At 41.0% G+C, this 19,034-nt stretch overlaps 1 protein-coding gene across 3 annotated transcripts in view; it reads left to right on the top strand.

The window, feature by feature from the left end:
• ALK (ALK receptor tyrosine kinase) overlaps positions 1-19,034 on the top strand; it is a 792,617-nt gene that overhangs the window by 637,776 nt on the left and 135,807 nt on the right. The gene's annotated exons all lie outside the window — the stretch shown is intronic.

The following is a 19,034-nucleotide window of genomic DNA, read 5'->3' as shown; positions in this document are numbered from 1 at the left end:
GAGGAAGTGGGACCCTTGGATGATGGAGACAGAAAGGGAGTGGTAAAAGAGGAAAAGGAGATAGCTGACAGGTTAAACGAGTTCTTCACGTCAGTCTTCACGAGAGAGGACACAACCAACATTCCAGAACCCAAGGAGATCGTAAAAGGAGATCAGGATGAAAACCTGGTCCAATTAGAGGTGAGCAAAGTGGATGTCCTTAGGCAGATAGACAGGCTAAAGAGCGACAAATCGCCAGGTCCGGACGGCATTCACCCAAGGGTACTCAAGGAACTAAGGAACGAAATAGCTGAGCCACTTCGACAAATATGCAACCTATCCTTAAAAACTGGAGAGATTCCGGAAGATAGCAAATGTCACGCCCATCTTCAAGAAAGACTCAAGGGGAGACCCAGGAAACTACAGGCCGGTGAGCTTGACCTCGGTCCCGGGAAAGATGATGGAAGCGCTGATTAAAGACTGCATCTGGGAACACATCGAAAACACTGGGCAGCTAAAGCCGAGCCAGCATGGCTTCTGCAAGGGCAGGTCATGCCTCACTAACTTATTATACTTCTTTGAGGGGGTAAGCAGCCAGGTGGATAAAGGGGAATCTATAGACATCATTTACCTTGACTTCCAAAAAGCCTTCGACAAGGTACCACATGAAAGACTGCTAAGGAAGCTATGGAACCACGGGGTGCAAGGGGAGGTCCACCGATGGATCAAAAACTGGCTGGCGGACAGGAAACAGAGGGTTGGAATAAAAGGCCATTACTCACACTGGCAATGGGTCACGAGCGGAGTTCCGCAGGGGTCGGTGCTGGGACCGCTCCTGTTCAATATATTTATCAATGACCTGGAGGCAGGAACAAAATGTGAGATTATTAAATTTGCAGATGACACTAAACTATACAGCAGGGTCAAAACCATGGAGGACTGCGAAGACCTCCAAAAAGATCTGACAACGCTGGAAGAGTGGGCCAAAAAGTGGCAAATGAGCTTCAACAAAATGGGGAAATGCAAGGTCATGCATGTAGGAAAAAAGAACCCGATGTTCACTTACAAAATGGGGGGATCACCGCTAGGGGTGAGTAACCTTGAAAGAGACCTGGGAGTGATGGTAGACACATCATTGAAGGCGTCAGCGCAGTGCGCCACAGCCTCAAGGAAGGCGAACAGAATGTTGGGCATCATTAGGAAGGGTATCACGACCAGGACGAAGGAAGTAATCCTGCCACTGTATCGTGCAATGGTGCGCCCGCACCTGGAGTACTGTGTCCAGTACTGGTCGCCGTACCTCAATAAGGACATGGCGGTACTTGAGAAAGTCCAGAGAAGAGCAACTAAGCTAATAAAGGGTAGGGAAGACCTCTCATATACTGACAGACTGAAGAAGTTGGGGCTTTTCTCCCTAGAAAAGCGGAGACTTAGAGGAGACATGATAGAAACCTTCAAGATCATGAAGGGCATAGAAAGAGTGGACAGGGACAGATTTTTCAAATTACGGGGAACCACAAGCACAAGGGGGCACTCAGAGAAATTGAAAGGGGAAAGGTTTAGAACAAACGCCAGGAAGTTCTTTTTCACTCAGAGGGTGGTGGATACATGGAACGCGCTACCGGAGGATGTGATAAGCAGAAGCACACTACAGGACTTCAAAGAGGGTCTTGACAGGTACCTGGAGGACAAAGGGATTGAGGGGTACAGATAGGAGTAGAGGTAGGTAATAGGGATAGGATTAGAGGATTAGAGGCAGTTACAAAATTAGTCATGGACACTGTTCAGGCAATTAGGCCTGATGGGCCACCGCGGGAGCGGACCGCTGGGCAGGATGGACCTCTGGTCTGACTCAGTGGAGGCAACTTCTTATGTTCTTATGATGACCCCTTGGGAACACCATAATCAGGTTTCCAAGCAGAGGATATTTTTCTACCAAAGTTAACCACATATGAACTTAGGGCTCCTTTTACTAAGCTGCGATAGTGTTTTTAGCGCACACAGGATTTTAGCACGCGCTAAAACTGCGCTACGTGGCTAGAACTAATGCCAGCTCAATGCTGGCGTTAAGGTCTAGCGCGCGCTAGAACTGCTATCGCAGCTTAGTAAAAGGAGCCCTTAATACCAAAAAATCTTTAAACCAATTAAAGACGTTTCTACCGATACCCAGTTGTGAAAGCAAATATATCAGTATTATATGATTCACTACATCAAACACAGCAGACAGATCCAATTGCAATAGTACAGTTGAGCATTTTCTACTAACGATGATTTGGATCTTAGATATAAGTGACACAAGCAATGTTTCTGTGCTATGACATGGCCTGAAACCCATGTTGATATGGGTGTAATATAGAAAATTTATCCAGAAACTGAGAGTTGTTTTGAAACAATAGATGCTAAAGTTTAGTTACAATAGCTGGTGCTGGGATATTCAGCTGGAGACAACTAGCTATCTCCTGCTGATTATCGGCAGTTAGCTGGCTTAGCACTATTTAGCTGACCAGGAATCATGCCCAGCTGGCCCTGAAAATTGGGTGGACACTGCTTTCATCACACCAGTAGCAGTTGTGTTTGATCTTCACAACCTACATTTATTTATTCAATTCTCTATACCAAGGGAGCTCAGAATGGTTTACATGAAATTATTCAGGTACTCAAGCATTTTCCCTGTTTTGTCCTGATGGGCTCACAATTTATCTAATGTACCTGGGGCAATGGGGGGATTAAGTGACCTGGGTCACAAGGAGCAGTGTGGGTTTGAACCCCCAACCTCAGGGTGCTGAAGCTGTAGCTTTAAACACTGCGCCACACACTCCCCACATACCAACTTGCTGGAGGTTGAATGTAGATTTGTTAGCGGAAGATACCGTTCGTACCAAAATGTAACAGGTTATACAAGAATTTTATTTATTTATTTATAAAATTTCTTAACCGCCTATAACTAAGCGGTTTACAACATAAAACATTCACAATGATTCAGAGAGCAACATATAACAGTACTTTCAGTACACACGTTTAACCCACTAAAAATAGCAGGGAACTACAGTAGGATTACATATCATCAGTCATTAATGAAGCAAGAGCATTATTCATAGTTCAGATTCCTCTTTAAACATCTCCCTTCCACATAGCATCAGAAGAAGGCATCTACATACAATTGAGTTTTTAGTATTTGCTTAAACTGTAATCGATCCGAACAGGTCCTCAGGATGCCAGGGAGGAGATCCATTGTTTTACTCCTGCCACGGACATCAGTGCTATTCTTGATTTTTCATACCGGACAGCATTCTCCTTCCTCAAAATTAATCTCGCTGTGCCTTCAGACCTTAAGCATATCCTCAGTTGGTATACCTCCCATAGAGTTTGAAAATTCAGAGGAACAAAACTATACAAACTCTGATGCACCACTGATAGAATCTTGAAGCAGATCCTTTGTGCCAACAATGATACAGAAGACCTGTCTCTTGTAACTCTATGGGAAGCTTATAAAGTTGTGCTTCGCAGTGAGATCATCACCTGTGTCACCTGAGATACGGCAGCTTAAGCTAGAACCATTCTGAAATTGGAAACTGAAATTACTGATTTAGAGTGCACCTACACGTCTATAATCAACCCTAACAGCTTATGCCAACCATAGAGATGGTGTAAGAGTGAACAGCTAATTGCGGCAGGGACAGTTTGTAAGTTACTCATGGAAGTAGAAAGTATGTCTATATCTCATCCATTCTTCTTCGCTCTGTATGCACCCTCCCCCCCCCCTTACAAATATGTACTATGTAAATTGCATGGGTATTTACAGGCAAGCTCTTGGGGAGAATATTGACATTTACACAAACAGGGATATTTTCATTAATGAGAATAATCATCAGAATGAAAATTGTTGGTCATTAGTTCACGAGAACTAGAGGTAAAAGTATCATTTTTTTTTTTAATAATGAAAACTGGATCATATAAAACTAGAAATTTTCGGTCATTTATGCTGTTAGTGTTCACCCCTCCTACCTGAGTTGGCAGGAATCCCAAGTCCTATCAGCTGAAGATGATGCCATAACACTGCTCTTCAATGCTGCAATCTGCTGCATTACTGCTGATGCCAGCAATCATACATTAAACTAAGCAAGTATCAGTGTCGGCGGAGGTCAGAGAGATGCAGCAGACTGCAAAGCTGAAGAGTAGCATTTTTAGTATCATCTTCAGCAGGCAGGGCTTGGGATCCCTGCCACCTACATGTTACAGCTAAGAATGCACCGCTGTTCAGTCCTGACCCTGAGTGGGTGGGCTCACCTGTAATGCCAAGGTGAAGAGCTACATTTTTTTTCAGTGTCATCGGGTGAGGTCTTGCTGATACAGCTTGAAATCCCCATTCTACCCAGGCCCACCCACGGCTACACATGGTCTTTGATAGTTACCAGTTTGGATCATTTGGAAGCACCCGTCACAGAAGGCATGTTCTTTCTGAAGTACACAGAAAAGCCAGCCAAGAAAACTACCTCTCAAATAAGAATTCACATACCTGTTCTCTAGACACCTATTTTAAATTCAGCCATAACCACGTTTTCTGGCAACAAAGTCTGTCAATGGTAGTTTTGCATGTACTGAAAAAACTTTTCTAAAAATACCCGGCCAAAAAGCAGAGTTTTCAGTGCCATCTGGAGAATAAAATGAGTCGGCCAAGTTATTTGTCAGATGTATGGGTGGAGGGGGGGAAATGGTGTGTGAGAATTATTCTAATACTGTTTTTGGCTATTGGTTTGGTTTTACACTGAAAAAAGCACTAAGTCAGTTGCATGTGATATTCTGAGGGCTGCTCTTGATATGTTTGTAACTGTGCTACTCAATGGCAACGGATTTGGACTTGGAAGATGAGATGTACAGCGTCAGCATCTATGAGGCAAACCTGGTTCTTTTTGTTACATAGAATTTTTTGGACCCCAGTTCGTTTACAAAAGTTGGATAGTTCTAAGTCTAATAGATGCTGGCATTGTCATTTTGAAGTAGGAACACTGGATCATTTGTTGTTTTATTGTCCCTTGATACTCAATTTTTGGAAATCAATATGGGGACAAATTAATATGATACTGGAAACATCGATTCCATTGTCCTACGATGTGGTCATACGTGGAACATTGTTGAAAGCTAAAAATCCATTATACAGGTTAAAAAGGCAGACTTCTTATAATTATGACAGGGGTTGCCATGCAAATGATCACCAGGAATTGGAAGAACTGGGACAAGCTAAATTTTTCCTTTTGGTGGGAAACTTTGGGCTCCTTTTACGAAGCTGCGTTAGCGTTTTAACGCGCGTAATAGCGCACGCTAATTTGCCGGCCGTGCTAGCCGCTACCGCCTCCTCTTGAGCAGGCGGTAGTTTTTTGGCTAGCGCGTGCTAAAAAGGTGCATGCGCTAAAGCCGCTAACACAGCTTCATAAAAGGAGCCCTTTGTGCCAATGTTATGGATATGAAAAAATGAATTTGGAAATATTGGGACATAATAAAATATTTAAAACAACATGGGGTCCATTAACGGAATTTGTTAAATCTGATTAATTGTATAAGCTTTTAATTCCTATTTGATCTTCACACACAACCAGGGAGGGGGGAGGGAGTTAGGGGGGGGGGAATATATTTTGTATTGTAGTATTTGATTGGATGTAAGTACTGTTCATTGCATTATTTGTATGTAAAATTTTTCCACTTTGTTTTCAAATTGAAAATCAATAAAGAATTACAAAAAAAAGTAACTGTCTGTTTTGCTCATAATAATATTTTTTTTAAAAACAATGAAATTATTGGTCATGAGTTTGTGAACTGAACAAGAGCTAAACCTCTGGGCCTACACTGAATAAAAACTATAATTAACGTGGACAGAATTAGAACAAAATAAGAATAAAAATTACATGTTTTTGCGCATGAGTAAAAACTAGAACTAAGGGAATCTTTTACTAAAGGTTAGCTCATGTTATCTGCCACGGGATCCATTTGATTGCTATGGGCCTTGCTGCAGATAACATGAGCTAATATTTAGTAAAAGACCCTCTGAATCTTTTTCTGAACTAAAATATCACGATTTACAAGTAAGTGCACACTTATACATGTTTACCATATATGTCAGTATTCTCTGCATTTATGCATGTAATGGGCTCATAAATGTAAGCACCCAATTTATAGACTTGCCCATATAACATAGATTCGTTTATAACACGGTCACATATCTTGGACCCCAACATCCATGTCATATGGGGTCTATAGTGTATTTAAAAACACTTGCATATATCACAACATAGCAAATGACAGCTGATTAAGAACTTGGTGGTCCATCCAGTCTGCCCAATAGTCACACTAATTTTTGAGGCAAAGTTAAACCATCAATCCAGTAATTATTCATTGTGGGGTCCTTTTACTAAAGTACGGTAGCCGATTTAGCGCATGCTAGTGCTGCCTGACTCAGGAAAAAAATTTCGATTCAATTCAGCCTAATGAATCAATTTTTCAATTTGATTCGATTTTCCTGCCCAATTGGATGTTTTTTTCAAACATCCTGATGGGTTTATTTTATCGCCTCTTCACCCACTCCACCCCCTTTGCCCTCTCCTATCCACACTGGCGCTGTGGTGTAAACAAAATAAATACAGAAAAAAGACTTTTTCCTGCTCTGTTAAATCCTAGCTCACGTTCGCAGTCTAATACCAGCTCTGGCAGGATACACATTTCAAATCTGACACATTGTAATCACAAAACAGAAAATAAAATTATTTTTTCTACCTTTTGTGGTCATTCAAATTTTTTTTGTCCCAGGCTCTGTGACAAACGTCTTCTGATAACTCGCTTGCCAGGATCTCTTGCCCATTTGTCGTTTTCTTCTTTCTCTGTGCTAACCATCCGTCTTCCATCTCTGTCCTCTCCTTCCGTTTCCCTTCCCTCCACGGGAGGTCTGGCATTTTTCCTTTTTTTCGTCTCTATTCCCATAGTTGCAGTAATGGACCCCACCATCCCCAGATCCACCAGCTCTCCCTTTCTCAACTACCCTTTCATCCAGTATCTCTCCCTCCTTCCCCACCTCCTTCCATCCTTCTCCCTTTCTATTTCTTTTTTTTAGCTCAATTTTTTTATTGAAAAATTTCTTTTTAACTGAACAAAGGCAAAACACAAATGTATGGGAACAAACATTCAAAGTATCAAAGGAGCATTATCTGAGCATATAAAACAGTAATCATAAGGTAATGATGGTGAGAAGGAAAAAGGAAAGAAAAGAGAGGGAGAGAACTGAAAAAGAAGAAAAAATGTTTAATATAAGCTGAGTGTGAGTTAAGGAATGGTCATGGAGTGAGAAGCAATATACCTATCAAGAAACGTCCAAGGAGATGGAGGAGGCACAGAGGGCAATAAAGATATTGAGCATTTTTCAGCAGCATATTGTTCATGCCTATTGTATAAACATACAGTATTCCACCAAAAGGTATAATTCAAGTGGGAGGCTGATTTCCAATTCTTCAGTATATGCATAATCGCAATGACCACCATTGCATCTATAAGTTTAGACGGACAGAGCGCGGAGACAAAACAGGGATGTTGTGAGCGAAGCATAATAATGTCAAAAGAGATAGCTTCTTGAGAATCTGTGATGGATTGGATAGTTTTCCAAATGTCATTCCAAAAAGGTCATATGCAAAGACAATGAAATAGCATGTGGTCCAGGGTACCTTCAGCGAGACGGCAGTGCCAACAGGTGGAGTCCGGACGCAAGCCTGCCTTCCACATGCGATGAGGGGTCCATATCGCTTGCCACATAACGAAGTACAAAGATTGAGCCACTCTAGCTGACAGAAGAGGGCAATTGGTCTTTGTCCAGTAGAGGTTCCAGTTGATATCCGAAATAGGAGATGACAGCAGGGAAGACCATCGTGTCATGTCATGGGGCGAGAACGTATGTTTAAAGTCTCGCAGGATCTTGTAGAAAAATGACACCGCTCCACCCTGTTGACAGACCAAATCACTCCAATGAAAAAGAGATACTTGTTGAGTTGAAGGAGTTAAAGAAGTTAGTAAGGAGTTGATGGTTGATGAGATATTCGCCCATTGAGATTGTGAATGCATCAAAGAAGGGAAATGAGAACAAAGGGTAACAAAAGGAATAATCTTAGAGTTACTGAGAAGTTGGTCAACGTACCAAATCCCAGCAGCTTGCCATTTTTTCCAGAAAAACATTTTACCTTTATGTTTCAGTTTCGAGTTATTCCAGAGACACATTCGAACACTTCTATTTAATGGATATTCCGACAATACATCCAGATGTCGTAATGCATGCTGCGTCGCACCTAGGAGTTCATATCTCCACAAGTGGATGGGTACAGACATTGAACAGAAGGTCTGAAGAGAGAATGGATGCGTTACCATTAATTCCATTTCCAACCAAGGGGGTGGATCATAAGGGTGTGGAATCTGGGACCAACGAGCCCCGTATTTGAGTTGAGAGGCTAGATAATATAAAGAAAAATTTGGTAGATTCAAGCCACCATTGACCTTTGAGGCTCTTAATTTGGTTAAGGCAATATGAGGTTTTTTGTTATCCCAAAGGAAGGAAGTCAAAGTCTTGTCTATCCATGAAAATAACGAGGATTTACAAAGAGCTGGTAGCATTGAGAGAATGTAAGAAATTCTGGGGGTCAGGTTCATTTTTATCGAGGCGAGACGGCCCCACCAGGACAAAAATAAGGGTGACCATTTGTTAAAGGTCTGTTGAATGAGTGTTTTGATCTTGGATATGTTGAGAGACATAATATGAGAGGGATCCTTATGTATTAGAATGCCTAAGTATTTGACAGCTTCAGTGGACCAGTGAAAGGGAAAATGGGAGAGATCTGATTGTGAGATCAAGTCATTTAAGGGAAAGATCTCAGACTTGTCCCAGTTTACTGAATATCCCAATATGGAGGAGTAGTTCTGAATGAGTTGAGTGAGAGCTGGAAGAGATGTAAGTGGGTTGCGAATGAATAAAAGGATATCATCGGCATAGGCTGCCAGTTTTAGTTGTCTGTGAATTGCAGGAATACCTTCAATTATATCTGATTGACGTATGGCAGAAAGGAGGGGTTCAAGAGCTAAGTCAAAGAGTAAGGGAGAAAGAGGACAGCCTTGTCGAGAGCCAAGATGTAAGGAGAATTTGTTCGAAAGAGTGTTATTAACCAGAATACGTGAGGAGGGTTGCCAATAGAGTGCTTTAATCCAATCAATGAAATACTCACCAAAGTTATACCATTGGAGGACTCGCAATAGGAAAGGCCATTCCACTCGATCGAAAGCTTTTTCAGCATCAATAGCCAGTCCGATCACGGGTTCCAACAAGGATTTAGCATGAGCATTAATATGATGAAAAAGTCTAAGATTATCCCCAATGTGACGGCATGGGATAAATCCAACTTGATCAGCGTGAACCAGTTCTGTGATGACATTGTTCAATCTAGTAGATAGGATTTTAGCCATAATTTTATAATCTAGATTCAAAAGGGATATGGGGCGATAGTTTTTTATCAGCATGGGGTCTCTGTCTGGTTTCGGGAATACCACAACAGTGGCTTCAGCAAAATTATATTGTTTATCCGGCGAGCGATGGATAAAATTGTAGTATGTCAGAAGGTGAGGGGCTAAGGAAGTGATAAATTTTGTATAGAATTCGTTGGTAAGCCCATCGGGGCCGGGGGCTTTATTACGCGCCAGACTGGATACCGCTAGGTGATTTCAGATAAGGATATGGGAGAATCTAATGTTGTCTTGGCAGCCATAGTTAACTGAGGATGATTAATATTATCTAAAAATGAATCAAAGTCAGGAGTGTGCGGTGGAAGATCGGATTTGTATAAGTTTGTATAAAATAGTTCAAATTGGGATGCGATATGTTCAGTGGAAGTAAGTAGTTGTCCTGAGGGAGAGTAGATAGAAGAGATATTGAGACGTTTGGATTTTGTTTTAAGATAGTTGGTGAGCGGTTTACCCATGACATTGTCGCCCATATAATGGCCCGAGTGCATCATGAAGAGGTCTTGTCTGGCTTTATAGGAAGTTATGGAATTGTATTCATATTTAAGTTTAAGTAATTGATGGTAAATGGATGGATCGTGTGAGTGGGAGTCCATGTGTTTGAGTTCTAATTGTTTGATTGAGGATTCTAACTGCTTTTCCTTTTGCACTGCAAGTTTCTTTTTCCAGGAGGAAAGTTTAATGAATTCACCCCTTAAGGTGGCTTTGTAGGCTTCCCATATAATGGAAGGGTTAACAGTTTCATCCCTGGTGTTAATGTCAAAGAATTCAGCAGTGAAGGAACTTATTTTCTCAACTATATCTTCATCGAATAAAAGGTGATTATTCAGCCTCCAGGAACGATTGTTTTGAGGGGGAGTAGAGGAGTGGTAGAACATGGAAACCGAGGCATGATCAGTTAAACTGATGGGATGTATGATAACATTGGTGAGGTGAGATGAGATTGTAGAAGACACAAGGAAGTAATCTATTCTCGTGTATGTGTTGTGTGATGGGGAGAAATGTGTGAATTCCTTACCCTTGGGATAAAGGAGCCTCCAGGGATCAATTAGATTAAAATTAGTTATGAGATTGTGAAGTTCTTGATGAGATCTAGAGGACGAAGGTGTGCAAGAGGATGATCTATCTAGAATGATATCCTGTATTTGATTAAAGTCACCGCCCATAATTATAGTGCATGAGGAAAATTCCATAAGAATGGATTGGATCTGTCTGTAAAATTCTGGGTGGTCCAGAACAGGGGCGTAGATATTCAAGAATACATAGTCTATAGAGTGTAAGGCAGCGTGTACCAGACACCACCTCCCCTCCGCATCAGTTCGTTGGGATTTTATAATAATGGGAACAGTATTCTTGAAAAAGATAGAAACACCATTCCTTTTTCTGTTTGGGGCTGGAGAAAAAATATGAGAGGAATACCCTAGGATAGACAGTTTGAGGGCTGATGCGGATGGGAGATGGATCTCCTGCAAGAAAATGACATCTGGATGTTTTACATTGATGTAATGAGTTATTTTTTTCCTTTTGATGGGGTGGTTCAACCCATTCACATTATAGGACATGATATGAAAGTCAGCCATTGCAAATTGTAAAAAGAGAAGAGTATATATGCATATAAGGCAGCCAGAAAGAGTGTAGGTTGTACAAGGTAACAGAGTCCAGGGAATATGAACCATTCCTTATGAGATGATGAAAAGAAAAGAGGGAGAGAGATAAAAAAAAGAAAGAGAACAAAAGGAGAGCTTCATAGCATATACATGGCATATTAACACAAAAATATGCACAGGTGTATAAGCAGTACAACAGTGTAAGGGTGAGCCTGTGTAGAAAAAACCTGGGAGAAATGAGCACACAGAGCATCAGAACACTTCTACAACACCAAAACTGAAAATCTATACTATACCCCTAGTACATAAGGCCAAATCAGGTCATAGCAGTAGGTATTGAGTCCAGGAAAGATTTCAGTTCTGCTGGATCCACATAAGAGGTGGTGCGGTTGTTGTATGTAACTTTCATACGGGCAGGATACATGAGGCCATATTTAGCCCCAATATCTTTCAGCTGTTGTCGAAAAGATAGAAATTCTTTGCATTTGAGAGCGGTGGTTTTTGCGAGGTCGGGCACAATAAAAAAATTTCCTGCCTTGATGTAGGAGCTGAGGACATGCTTTAGCGGCATTAATAAGTTGAAGAGCATGTTGATAACGCAAGATCTTCGCCACTATGGGCCTTGCGGAGGTGGAGTGTGCAGAAAGGCGCGAAGGAACACGATGTGCTCTTTCAATCTCCAGCAGGGTGGAGAAGGAGAGGCCCAGAGATTTAGGCAGGAAGTCAGTGAGGAAAGAAATCATGTTGGTTCCCTCTGAAGCCTCCGGGAGCCCAACGATATGGACATTGCAGCGTCTGCTGCGGTTCGAAAGATCCTCTATGTCACGTTGTAGAGAGGTGAGGAGTTTATCATGGTGGTCTATCATGGCGCTTTTTGTTACGAATGTCGCTGATTTTTCTTCTAAGGCGTCTACAAATTGGTCATTCAACGCTCCTATTTCAGCACGCAGGAGTTTGATTTCGTCCACCTGTTCTCGCATTACCCCTTTGAAGGCCCGCATTTCAGCTATCAGGGCATCCATTTGCGAAGTTTCTGAGTTCGCCGCCATTTTGTCGGGCGAAATGGGGTCCGTTTTCGGTCTTTTACCGCAGGGCAGTATCGGGGTCGAATCGCCTTTATTTGATTTTGGTGGTGACATTGAAAGAGAGCAAGTGTTCTCGAGGGCGATCCGATCAGCGAAAACGCGAAAGGTAAAGCAGGGAGTCTATGATTCAGTTAATTGGCGTTGTTGTGAAGGAGCCGCTACTCCATGCGTCCACTCCCTGTTCCGCGCAGGCTCCGCCCTCCCTTTCTATTTCTAACTACCCTCCTATCCAGTAACTCTACCCCCCTACACATCCCTTGTGTCAAACTTCTCTCCCTTTCTGTTCCTTCCCTCCCTAAATCCCATTGTCCACCATCTCAATCCCTCTCCTGTTTTTATTTCTTCTATCACCCCCATCTCCCCTGTCCATGAACTCTCCCAAGTTCATCTCTCCCTCCCCCTAGTCCATATTTCCCCCTCCACCAAGTTCATCTCTCCCATCCATCTTCTCCCCATCTCTCCTTCTCTAGTCCTCCAACTCCCCCAAGTCCATCTCCCCTCTGCCCCCATCTACATTTATTTTGATGATACAACATGTTGCCAGTAGCGGTAGTGATTTAGCGATCCTCTCCTGCTGCCATTTCTTGTGTCTTTTCTCCACTGCGGCCCGCCCTCATTGAAAACTTCCTGTTTCCACTTGGGCAGCCGCTGCTTTTGCCTGGCTGAGGAGGAGAGGAGAGGAGAAATACTTCCAGATGGAGAGGCGAAAGCCTTGCTACTGCCGATCTGCACGCAGAGACCCGTTCGGGCTTTCCCTCTGCCACCAGAGTCCTTGCTTTTGATATAACTTCCGGTTTCACAAAACCGGAAGTTACATTAAATAGAAGGACTCCGGTGGCAGAGGGAAAGCCCAAACGGGTCTCTAGCAAGGGGGCCAACGAATCGGTAAATTCGATTTTTTTTTTTTTTTTTTTGCCAAAACAAATCGATTTGAATTGATTTGCCTGAAGTAAATCGGTGAATCGATTCGAATCGTGAATCGGGCAGCACTAGCGCGTGCTAAATCAGCTACCACACCTTAGTAAAAGACCGAGACTATGTGCTACGTTCCACTATTAGATGTTATTCCCCTCTCCTATGAGATAGGCAAGACCTGTACTTTGGCTATATGAATGTGATAAAAGTATGCATTCTTGCTCCTGATTCATATTGCTGCACACAGGCTGTAGAAGTCCACCTGGCATCAGCCACACTGCTCCACCATGGATATGGTCCCTCTACACAAGTGGAAATAAGGAAGAAGTAGGGAACTACAGGCCGGCAAGTCTGACAAATCTGACCAATTTCTTTGACTGGGTGACCAGAAAATTAGATAGAGGTAGAGCGCTAGATGTGGTGAATTTAGATTTTAGCAAAGCCTTTGACAGTGTTCCACACAGGCATTTAATAAATAAACTGAGTGCCCTCGTTATGAGCTTCAAAGTGACGGACTGGGTCAGGAACTGGTTGAGTGGCAGGTGACAGAGGGTAGTAGTCAATGGAGAATGCTCTAAGGAAAGAGATGTTACTAGGGTGTTCCTCAAGATTCGGTTCTTGAGTCTGTTCTTTTTAACATTTTTGTAAGTGATATTACTGAAGGGCTGATTGGTAAGATTTGCCTCTTTGTGGATGATAACAAAATCTGCAATAGAGTAGACACCCCTGATGGTGTGGAAAACATGAGGAAGGACCTAGTGAAGCTTGAAGAATGGTCTGAAATTTGGCAGCTAAGATTTAATGCTAAAAAATACAAGGTCATGCATTTGGTCTGCAGAAACCCAAGGAAATAGTACAGTTTAAGGGGTGAAGAAATTTTATGAATGAAAGAGGAGCGGGACTTGGGTGTGATAGTATGTGATGATTTTAAGGTGGCCAAACACATTGAAACGGCGATAGCAAAAGCTAGAAGGATGCTTGGGTGCATAGGAAGAGGAATGGCCAGTAGGAATAAGGAGATATTGATTCACCTGTATAAGACTCTGGTGAGATCTCATTTAGAATATTGTGTACAATTCTGGATACCGCACTTTCAAAAAGATATAAACAAGATGGAGTTGGTCCAGAGGAAGGCAACTAAAATGGTTGATGGTCTACATCTTAAGGCATAAGGGGACAGACTTAAAGATATCAATATGTATACTTTGGTGGAAAGGCAAGAGAGGGGAGATATGATAGAGATATTTAACTAAAAAATTTGAAAAAATTTTATTAGCCAAGTGATGGTGACAACCACTGAAAAACCATTTACTTGAAGTGGAGCCTCAACCTCATTTAATATTTAGACAGCAACCCACTGGGTTTCTAGCCGTTCAAAGTATATATCATAGGCAAAAAACTCCACAAATATCAAAATGCAGTTTTCAAAATGGGATATACTCCCACCACTGAAAAAGAACAAGAAACAATGTTGAACTTATCTTCACATCATGATGTCAATCTCCCAAAATGTTGTGCTCTAACCCAGCATGCTGATCTTTCTGCTATAGTGTCCTCATCAGATTCACAGCGTTGTGGTGAATAAAAGCAGTTCTACTTTCCAACAAAGCTTTTGTTTCGCCAATGAGTGGCTGCGTCGGGGAAAATTTCCATAAAGCTCTCTCTCCAACTCCAACTGTTGGACGGCACTGTTGTAAAAGCGAGAAGTAAGGCAGCGTTTATACTTTTCCGTCCTGCTTCTGTTTACCACTTTTTTCCACTGTATATCTAAATTTATTTTTATAGCGTAACTTCGATACATATTTTATTACTTTCAGGGCTGAAGAGTCGGAAAGGATCATGAGCGACTGGTCTTCACCAATCACTCTTTTTTTGGATTGGTAAACCCGATCACTATTTCTTCTGCTGGAAGAAGCTATTTTGTACATCGATTGCTCACCTAATTTGCATGGCATTTTAATTCTAATCCCCTCATTTGCATGCTCAGATCAGAGAATGAGCGATTGCTCGGAGAAACTCACGGTCAGCGGTTTGTATCGGGTCGGGAAATCCGATCGATCGCACAACCAGTCAAACCGGTTTAGCGGCAATCGGTAGATGATCGGTAAGTTTAGTGCATCCCCTAGTTAGTATGGTTATTCCTATGTTCACTAATTGAATAAGCACTATTAAATATTTTTCCCTTTGTTTGGTTAGACAGAGTACAGATGTTCAGGAAGGGTTCATCATCTAAGGACTACAAACTCCTGAAGTTCATTATACATTACTATAATATAATCTGTTATCACAAACGGCAAAATTTGCCCCTAAGCAATGGGGCAGCAGTGTCTTTTCATTAATGGAATGATTACTTGTGATTAGTTTCTTTGTTTTACTTGTATTCTTGTCTTCTTTCAATTGTAGTCCAGAAAGCGTATTGGTATTTCTCTGGTTTCTCTTTTGTTTCCCTTTTCTTGGTCTATTTTTGTAAGATGAGAATTGTTTGTATCCTTGTTTTCTTGCATATAATATAAAGAAGGTTAATATAGAGAAGGTTTAAAATAGGGGTAGGGTGAAGACCTGTTATGCAAGACATTAATAGATAATCCAACTGAGAGAGAGAAAAATAATGAGGATAATGGGCATGGAAAACATATCAGGGGGAAATGAATATATGAGTAGAAACTTTATGGATGCAAGCTTGATTGTGCTCTAAACCACCCAAAACTGAGAAGAGAATGAGACGGGCTGGGTGTACCTTTTTTGGTGCTTCTTGGTGGGAAGGGAATTCTGCTAAGCTTGTATCAGAGATACTTCACCCCCAATCTGGAGAAAACATGGGTAAAAGGGGCATCCCCTCCTTCATCTGGTAATGTTTTCTTGAAGCTCTGCACATCCTTATTTATTTATTACACTTATAGCCCACATATCGGACATCTATGTGGATAACAACAATACAACTCAATAAATTAATAACCTCCAGTATATACTCTGGGGAAATACTCAAAACTTGACCCCTTATGTAGTCACCGTCCCCCTCAGAATGCAAGCCCTGATGAAATGATTTTCAAATCATGAATCGTCGGCTAATATTTGTGAGGAAGTCCTATTCGTGCTTGCATCATGCTGTGAAATTTCCACTTCAATCCTGAGGCAAAAGATAAGTGATGTTTACACTTTTTGAATTACAGTAAATGTTTAAGTCACATGAAGGGGTTATTTTCGCCTATGATAGAATGTTGGAGGGGAGCTAATGAGCTACTTAGGCTCCCTTCCATAGCTCCAGAGCACTGTTTGCCCTGCAGCTTCTGAGGTGTTTTTTCCCCTATATGTGTACATCTATTGAACTGAATACGTAGGACTGATTTTCAGTAACATAAGGGGTCAAGTTTTGAGTATTTCCCCAGTGTATATATACTGGAGATTATTAATTTTCTCCAGTTCCTCTTTATTTTTTGTTTTGATAACAATACATACATAATTAAAACAAAACCAAAATGTGACATACATCAACAAAGAGAACATGGCAGATTATTATAAAATAACAGCATAGAAAACAACCTTAAACCTATACCTTAAAATAATTAAAACCAAGCAAGTACAAAATTACAAACTGGCCTAATTTGAAAAGGCAAGTCGAAAAAAGTAGGCTTTCAGACTTTTTCGAAATGCCAGGAAATCAGAAATCAAACAGATGGAATCTGGAACCGAGTTCCACAGTAAAGGTTCAGCTACTTGGAATATACATGATCGATTTACAACTTTAGTGACAGAACGAATTGTGGGAACAACTAAGCTAAATCTGTCCTGTGATCTCAAAGAACAAGAGGGTATGTATGTATCTGCAGAAGAGAAGCAATCACCTACAGGTTTGAGCAGTGTGAGACTTAGAGCAGTGTTTCATCAGATACCCCATTAAAGGTGCAGAAATAGGCCAGGGATGAGTCCAAATGTTGTTCAGTTTGAGACATGCTTAGAAAAAATTTCCTCCAGGACAGAAGCCTGAAGGCCCTAAGGAGCTATCTAAAATACCAATGGAAATCTGACCCTGAGCATTAGGGTGGTCCATGGTAGTATGCAAAGAAACAAAAACACCTTGTCAAATCTTGTCTCCACAAAGCTTATTTTTATCTACTTAGTATGTCTTACTCATTTCTCAAATTTCAGCTTGATTTGACAATATTTAGAGGTCACCCCCAGCATGCACTGTTTGCTTGTGTGTTGTGTATGTAGGTGATTGTGCATAGTTAATTTGTATGGTGGTGTCTAGTTTGTGATCTGCAAGCACCTGAAAACTGGTTCTTTGAGAAGTCAGCAGCTATCAACTGCTAGACTGCCATGTGGACTGAATGTTCTTCGACTGGTCAATTTTCATCACTATGATGAAGGAAAACCTTTACCGGAAAGCTATAAGTTGGCGTGTGAGTCAGCGATGGCGGTATGGGATCAAGCCAATGGGAATTAGGGCTCCATACAATTATGTTGAACTGCTGTCTACTGTCAACACACATCCAAATAAAACTGTTGCAAATAAGGTGCTCACAGCCATTTCCAGGTATCTATGGTTTCTGTCCTAGCACCTAGCAGCACTTACCTTTTTTGATGAGAGAAGCACACCAGAAACAAAGCTACGAATGGTGCAAAACTTACAGCGTCCACCATTGCTAGACATTCCTTAACATGACATGCGTACAGATGAAATGGAACCTGTGACCTATGAAAGTCTTGTAACACAGAGAATACAGTCATTTTTTGATCTCTTGATTGAAGGAGGATCAACAAAACTGAAAATATTCCTGAAGAAACATCCCACAGAGTGGACTGATGATCCAGTTTTCAAGAAACTTTGGAATCGAGCATCCAAACTGACTGCTGCTGATGCACCAGAATGAGGGATAAGCTTCATTGAAAAATACGATACTTTGACAAAAGATGAAGAACAGAAGCAATTTGTTCTTCGGCTAGTACTGAAAGAAGTTTCCTTCTGCATCAAAGGCGGCTCTTATGTCATAGACAGTTGATTTGTCGAGTGCACATGAATTATAATATACTGTTAGGTTTAACATTAGTTTTCAAAAACAGCGAGGTGAGGAACCCCTAAACTTTGTTTTAAGTAAAATTTTGTGTGTTTTTCATTTTTATATAAAGTTATAAAATTAGCCTTGTGCACAAATTAAGTGTGTTAATTAATTTTTTTGGACCACCCTACTGAGCATGAACTAAACTTATTTATTTATATGATGAAAATAGCCATATTGAGATAACAAATTCTCCATTATTGTTATTTATCTATAAATTTCCCAAGAGAAGGAAACGTGTAAGGATGTCATTGAGGATAATAAGTTTTCACATCAGTTATGAACCCCCACCAGAAAGAAGACTAAACCTTGACCTTTTTTTATTTTTGCTTTGCGGTTCTAGTGATAATCAATGCCAGAACAACCTTTCACTCAAACTGCAGTCATCAATTAAGCAATCAAGTTTCAAGTTCATTTAAAATTTAATCAAACCTTCAAGGCGGTGTACAGATTTAAAAAATATACCAAAACAACATACCAGAATAAGTTACAGAACAATTAAAACCAAACTGGGAGAAGTAACAATTTTTTAGTAACGTGGACAAACGAAAATGAGGGAAGAAGGGTTGGAACTACAATTGGTAGAGAGAAAAAGAACATTTAAGGAAAAAACGAAAGGAAGGGAAACTAAAGATAAAAAGCCATTACCAAAAACTGGTTCGCTCTTAAAAGGGCAATTTAATTATCAAAAGCATCATGAAATAAAAATGTCTTTAACTTCGCCTTAAAGTTAGCAAGATTTGTTATTTCACGTAAGTGATTTGGAATACTGTTCCAAAGCGAAGGGGCACTGACAGAAAATATTATAGCCCTCATTGTGTTGATGTACTTCAGTGAGGGGATAGTAAGGAGGT

The sequence above is a fragment of the Geotrypetes seraphini genome, chromosome 3 (assembly GCF_902459505.1).
Source record: "Geotrypetes seraphini chromosome 3, aGeoSer1.1, whole genome shotgun sequence".
In the NCBI taxonomy this organism is placed as follows: Eukaryota; Metazoa; Chordata; class Amphibia; order Gymnophiona; family Dermophiidae; genus Geotrypetes; species Geotrypetes seraphini.
This window is presented reverse-complemented; position numbering and strand designations above follow the sequence as displayed.